A 5,790-nucleotide genomic window follows, 5' to 3' on the forward strand; every position below is an offset into this window, starting at 1 on the left:
TACCAGGCATGAGAGAGGATGCTGGGATAGTACCAGGCATAAGAGAGGATGCTGGGATAGTATCAGGTGCAGGATAGGATGCTGGGATAGTACCAGATACAGGAGAGGATGCTGGGATAGTACCAGGTTTGGGAGAGGATGCTGTGATAGTACCAGGCATGGAAGAGTTGTCCAGAAACGTGTAATGAGGCTCTATGGCCAAGGTATTTGTAAATATATTTTTGAGTTTGAGTCTTATTTCTGGGAGCATGGGGTTGGGAGGAAAATGACATAACATCAGCATATACTTGTTAGTCACACAGGTCTGACACAGAAGCAAGCAATGAATGGTGGGTTTGGAGGCCAAAGATAAGTTGTAGCTGTAGTTAGAGTCGGGACCTCCAACATCCCCATCTCTCCATATTGAGGTTTAAATCAGTCAACCAGCTTTGCAGATGCAGGGTCTTCCCTGGAATTCTCATTCACACAAGGCTAGACAATGAGTAGCTATTAAGCGAGATAAGGAGAGCCTAATATAATTTGGCTCTTGGCCTGCAACATCCCAACCCTTCAGTCACATATGTGCTAATCAGTCTTGAAGAATCTATAACATAGGTGTGGCTTTCCTCCCCCCCCCCCCGCTTTGGCAGCATCAGTTTATACTTCCATGTCAGTATCTCAGAGCAGTATAGATGCTGTGAGAGACTTTTTCCAAGGAACCAAGTTTCACACATATACTCACTCCAAGCAGGGCACTAAGGACAGACCAAAGCAGTAATTCCTCTACAGTTTAGCATGGACAAGCAATGAGTTTGCTGTTTGAATTTTGTTCTTTGTTTTTACAGGAGCATAGGTGACTCATGGGCAGGGCATCACTAAAAAGGCCACTCTACTATGGGCGACAGCTCAAGGGAGCTAAGCCTGGGACCCTTCCAGGAGGGCCTCCAGGCAGTCGGCCTCCTCTCTGCCTCTCTAACTCTGGGGAGGGGCCTCGAGCATCTCAGCTCCAGAGCATTGGTATTCACCTCACTAGTTGTAGGCCTCCCTCCATCCCAGAACATCTCTACTTAGGAAATGGCTGGACATTTGCACCACCACATGGCCCCCAGCAACCAAAGTTCCTAGTTCCCTACTGAAGGTTTGGGGTTTGAGGTTCAAGGGGGACACTGAGGCAGACTGTCCTTTTGGATAAGAGAATTATTAGGAGAGTTACTAGTGCCAAGCAGGCAGCAGCATGGAGGGGCCTCTGGGGAGATTTGAAACCCAACACCTTAGAGAAGGAAGACAGTAGAGGTGGGAGACAGAGTGCGGTCCCTTCTTGTTGGTCACAGGAGAAGCAGGAGGATTCATGTCCTGTGGTTGATGAGCAGTGCACAGCACACTGTTCCCAATCCCTGGGTGACAGGGAAAGAAGAGGAGGGGACTCTGAGAAGGGAGTGTGTGACTCTAAGGGTATGTGAGAGAAGAGGCACATTTGGCACCCATTATACAGGTGGGGCGTACACCAACGGGAGCTCAGTGAGCCTCCTTAGTACACGAAAATAGCACATGCCACTGTTCTGGAATGCCTGCAACTGGGGACTCTGAGGTTCACTGACAGGCTTTCCACAGGGGCCTTGCCATTTCCTTATGCAGGCTCTGACTCTAAGAAGAGGCTGATGTTCGAGGTATGTGCTACCACCGAGGGCCATGCTGGGGGTCTATGGTCCTGTTGCATCTGGAGGCTGTATTGATGCCCCTGGCCTGGACTACCACCAAAGACCATGTAGATGTCCGTGGTCTGTGCGGCTGCCTGAAGCCATGGTGATGTCTGTTGTGTGTGTTGCTGTTGAGGACCATGTTAGGATCCATGGTCCTACTGAAGCCCATGTTGATGTCCCTGGTCTGTACTGCCATCAGAGATCCAGGGCACAGGCTGATGCGGGAGGCCAGGTAGGTGTCCATGCTGTCATCAGAAACCATACAGAAGCCCATGATCCATGCCCATGATGACCGTAAGGGGCGAGGAAGCTACTTCTGACGTGGTATCGATGACTACAGATCACAGTCGTGAAAGTGAAACAGAGAAGACTTCTGTGACAACCTCCCCCTCCCTCTCCCCCACCCCACCTACCAAAAAAGTAGCAGCCTAGACAGGAAGCCATCAAAGAGGACTCTTAAAAATTGATGGCTTCTGGCAGGGTGAGGAAAGACCCCCGTTTCTTTAAGGACCTGGCCTTTAGAAGTCTGACCATGCTCCAATGAATATCTGGACAACACAAGTTGAACTTGTGGTTTTTATTTTTTTGGGTTTTTGTTTGTTTTTTCTTTTTCTTTTTTGAGGGGGAGGAGTCACAGGGATGGGTTGAGGTGCTGGGAGGACTTATAATGAGTGTGATAGGGTATTTTGTGAAATTCCCAAATAAACAACAAAAAATGTTAAGTTAAAAAATGAAAGAAAGAAAAGGATACAGGCAGGCGGGCATGGCCTATTTGCCTACTGTTGAAAACACGCCACCAGCCTCCCACCCTTTGTTAAAATCTCCAGGAGCCAGGACCGGGGCAGCACACTGCACCTCCCTACCACCAAGGAAAGGAAAAGCATCTTTGCTGTCCTCACCCATCACAATACGCCCACCGTCTACTTCCCAGCCCACAGCCTTTTGTCCAGTTCTTTACAGGCAAAACCCGGCTATCCCCAGATTCAGCTTAATTGACACCACTTGGATTTAGTGTGGGACCGGGGGTTAAGGGCTCAGTTTTGCCAGACTGCCTCCACTTCAGATGCCAAGTACAAGTCACAGATCACGATGTCGCTCACGACATCCGTCCCACTCGGTTCAGAGTTCCCATGACCCCCTTTGGGGGTTTGCTCATTTGGTAAAGCGGCTCACAGAACCCACGAAAACAGCTCACTTACTATTGCAGACTTATTACAAAGGATACTATAAATATTTAATGAAAGCATTTAACAAAGGATATTTTAAATATTTAATGATATATTTTATTTCATTGCAGATGAACACTAGATGAAGAAATCCATAGAGTGGGGTTCAGAAGGTCCCTAAGTGCAGGTACTTTCGTCTTCTCAGAGTTGGGGTGAACTAACTCCATCATTTTAGGCTTTTATTATAAAGTGTGATAGTTTAAATGATTTTTATTATATCAAAAATTATTCCCTCTCATATGCATGTGTGTTTACATGCATGTATGTGTCATGGCACGCATGTGGAAGTGAGAAAACAGCTTTTAGGGGTCAATTCTCTCCTTTCCCCATGGATTCCAGGGATCCGCTCAGGCCACTGCATTTGCCTGGCAATCGTTTTTACCTGCTGGGCCACCTGACTGGCCAGATCAGATGTTTCCTTTATTTTTCTTTTCTTTGAGACAGGGTCTCACTGGGTAGTTCTGAGTGCCTTTGAACTTACTATGTAGCCAAAGCTGGCCTTGAACTCACAGAGAGTTGCCTTCTTCTGCCTCTCCAGTGCTGGGATTAAAGGTACAGATTAAACCTTTTGACCTTGGTGACCGACTCAACCTTTGGCCACTCTCCTCTCCATGGAGGAAGGTGAAAGGTGGGGAGTAGTGAACTGGAAGTCCTAACCTGCCAATGGACAGTTGGTTCTCCTGACAGACAGCTGTCAGCCTGTGGTCAACATGCCCTCAGCCACCTGAGCTTGTAGGATACTTGGCAGATGGAGCTGAAGTTCTCTGAAGAGGCCACACGTATAGCCAAGATCCAGAATTACTGGCCCTCAGCTGTAGCATCCTCCATGTGGAGAGATGAAACTTTACAGCTCTAGACCTGGAGCTTAAACCCTTTTAAAAGTAGCAATTTAGGAGCTGTGGAGATGGCTCGGCAGTTAACAGAGTGTCATGTTAATCCACAAGGCAAGAATAAGACCACACAACTACCACAATTTTTTGAGCCAAATTTGAAATAAGCTTTATTAAATACTGGCCAAGAAGATGGACACCGGACTCTGGACAGGACCATACTGGAGATCCCCAGTTAGCCTGGAGCTCATAAAGGCAAAATGAGTTTATTTACTTCCCACCTCTGTCCAGTCAGGGCAAGCATACATCCTGAGGTACTTCCTGCCTTCATACCTCCCACCTTGGTATCGTCAACCACATCCTGCACAGCTGGGGCAACCAACCTTGGTTACAGAAGTGAAAGCGTATGGCTTGTTATTTTACATGAACAACAGCCTCCGGCATTCCAAGAATTTATCTGTCCTTGGGCAAGCGGGCTGACAGGCTAGAGGCATTTTTGTTTTATGCCCCCTTAAGCACAGAAACTTAAACTTACAATACAACTTAGCCTTCACAGCTGCTCTTACAGAGGTTCCGGGCTTCAGTTTTCAGCGCCTGTCATTCAGGCAGCTCACGATGGCTCATAACTCTCGCTCCAGGGGAACCGATGCTCCCTGTAGACATTATAGGCACTCACTCAGTGGGCAAACACACAAATACACATGCATACACACAATTAAAAGTATATATTTTAATAAAATAGCCATTTACTTTTAATCTCTATCTCACTCAACAGTCTCATGACTATTATGCAAATGTCTCATAATGTATTGTTCAGCTTAATAGACCTTGAGCATCTACAAACCCTATAACTGGGGATGTTATAAAATAAGATCTAATAGAGAGTACTTCCCTGGGACTGGGAGATGGCTCAGTCAGTAAAGCACTTGTCACGCAAGCACGAAGACCTGCATTGGATCCTTAGAATCATGTTTTGTGTGTGTGTGTGTTTCTAATCCTAGCACTGGGAAGACAGAGACAGGAAGACTCCTGGGGCCTGAAAAGCGCCCCTGAGCTTGACCTCTGACTTTCATATGGAAGGAACAGGTGTAGAAGATCCTAACGTTGCTGTCGGCAGCCCATTTGATATCCTTCCACCGTGTCATTAGTTATTCTGATTTAGGACTTTCTTTGTTCTTTAGCTGTAAACTCTCATTCTCTTTTATAGAAAACATATTATTTGGAGTAACTTAAAACTTGTTTTAGAGCCATGATCCTTCTTATTTGGCTAAGAATAAACCATGTTGTACTTCATTTAAAGTAGAGTTAGCTCACACTGACAAACATTTTGACAGTCCTGATCTAGCTACATCACAGGATGGCGTCCAGATGTCAGCTGGGGCTGCTGTCACACAAGCGCTTGGTGGGGCTCAAGGGTTTGGTTTTACTGTAAATGTCTCCGTTTACTTTTCTGTAGCTGTGATAACATATTCTGACAAAAAGCAACTCAAGGGAGAAGTTTTTCAGCTCACTGTCCATCATGGTGGGGAAATCAAGGCAGCAGAGCTGAAGTGGCTGCTCGCATAGGTCCGTAGTCAGAGGAGAGGGCTGAAGGCACGCTAGCGCTCAGCTCTGTTTCTCCAAGTCACAGAGTCTAGGGCCCGGATTAAGAAATAGACAATGGTCTATTTTCGATATGAGATGCACTTAGAATTAATCAAAGTTACAGAGAGCAGAACACTCCGGGTCTCTCTCTCTCTCTCCCCTAGGTGGCATTTGTTTTATAACAAATAAATAAATAAAAAAAAAGGTGTCTGCTTGTTTTATAAATCTGAGACTGGAACATTATGGACACTCTGCTATGTAACTGAGCCCACATCAGGAAAGGGGGAAGTCTCAAGTCCACAGTCATCCATTAGGTAGGTACTGTGACCTGAACGAAAGAGATGGGAAGTAGGGACCCAGGAAGGGGTCAAGCCTCAGTCTACGGGAGAAGAAAGCAGGAATTTGGACTCTAAAACCCATGGTCTTGGCCACTTACACACCCCAGCCACTCTTGCCTTGTCTTGCTGGGAC

Source organism: Mus pahari, chromosome 5, assembly GCF_900095145.1.
Source record: "Mus pahari chromosome 5, PAHARI_EIJ_v1.1, whole genome shotgun sequence".
Lineage (NCBI taxonomy): Eukaryota > Metazoa > Chordata > Mammalia > Rodentia > Muridae > Mus > Mus pahari.